Source organism: Hyla sarda, chromosome 2 (assembly GCF_029499605.1).
Source record: "Hyla sarda isolate aHylSar1 chromosome 2, aHylSar1.hap1, whole genome shotgun sequence".
In the NCBI taxonomy this organism is placed as follows: Eukaryota; Metazoa; Chordata; class Amphibia; order Anura; family Hylidae; genus Hyla; species Hyla sarda.
The window spans coordinates 386,348,252-386,349,703 of NC_079190.1; the positions used below are offsets into that span (position 1 = coordinate 386,348,252).

At 46.3% G+C, this 1,452-nt stretch overlaps 1 non-coding gene across 1 annotated transcript; it reads left to right on the plus strand.

Moving 5' to 3' along the window:
- Window positions 1-298: 298 nt before the first annotated feature.
- On the plus strand, window positions 299-405 carry LOC130359712 (U6 spliceosomal RNA). Its single transcript, XR_008890405.1, has one exon. It is a non-coding gene; the product is annotated as a U6 spliceosomal RNA (small nuclear RNA).
- Window positions 406-1,452: the final 1,047 nt, after the last annotated feature.

Here is a 1,452-nt window from a genome sequence, read left to right on the forward strand (position 1 = left end):
CCTGCTGGCTTTAAGTGACATGTCTCTACTTCCAGCATCACTCAAGGCCATTGGAGCGGAGCAGTTGCCGGGAGCAACCTCAATGACTACATATTGACATCCAAGATCAAAGCACAAATTGGTTATCTGCTTTTTGGCTAAGATCAAGTGTACTATCTGTTCTTATCAGTGGGATAGTCTCTCTCACTAATGTAGGATGGAGGCTGCATGGAGGGGACAGGTGTTCCGGGGCTGTTGCCACATAACCAGCTCAATTGCTGAACTGATGCAACCTGTTTCTTCCACGTCTGGTCATTCTGTGCTTGCTTCGGCAGCACATATACTAAAATTGATAGTATACAGAGAAGATTAGCATGGCCCCTGCCCAAGGATGACAAGCACATTCATGAAACATTCCGGGTCTGGTCATTGTGCTGGGGGTTGTAGAGCCAAGGTACTTCTGCACCTCGGGGAGTGGTGACCCTGAGGTGCCAAAACTCACTGGGTGGATGGGACCCACTGTGATGAAGCACTGCACCATTTACTCTACCTTCTGGCTAAGATCAGGGAAATTTTTATAGATCAGGCCAGATGACCGGGCAGTAACTCACTGCATCATCCACTTATTTATTTGTATATCTACTTTTTTCACTGTGCCACGTTTGTTATGTCTATGTTCACTCGGAGGGTCCAGGGGCAGTTGCCCTCCTTGGTGTCCCAACTGGCGGTCTAGGGGAGGTGTGTGTAGCTCTCTGGTTCCTCACCTCCTTGCAACCCTTGGCTTCAGCTGAGATACCTTCAGTATATGGCTACTTCTTTGCAGGTGCCTTCTGGCCCAGAGGGAAAGGGTAGGTTTGTTGGGGGGGGGGGGGGGGGCTCTCTCCTTTTGCAAAAGGGCTTGCAATAGACTGCATCCTCGTGCAATTTTTTTAAGTGTGACACGTTTGCATTTGGGTGGTAGAGAGCATGAGCCTTGGCTCTTAAAAAAGAAAAAAAAGATCACAGCACAAACAAGGCTTTGGATTGTGAAGAAAGCTGTTTCTTTATCCCCCTTTATCAAGCTTATGGCAAATCCACAATGCATATATACCATATATGTATATGTGTATATATATTGTGATGACTCGCTCTTGCAAATAGGTGCGTTTGCAGTATAGAGGCAAAGAAACAGTACGTTTCAAATCAATGTTCAGTTTGTTCAATGTTATTCACACTTGGCACACAGCAAACAGTCTTTAAATGCAGAACCAAAGAAAACATAACAAAAGTCCACCTGTAATCCTTAGATGTTTGTTCACACCTGAGTCCATGCCATGCGACATCAAGCAAGTCTTTTCCAGGCCTCCAGGCACACTGTTCACCAGCTTCCAACCTTGGAGCAAACACAGGGAAGAACTTCACTCTCAGCTCTCTGGCAGTGTAAGCTGCAACTTGCAAATCCTCCTCAGTTGGTGAAACAGGTTGCCTTTAAGG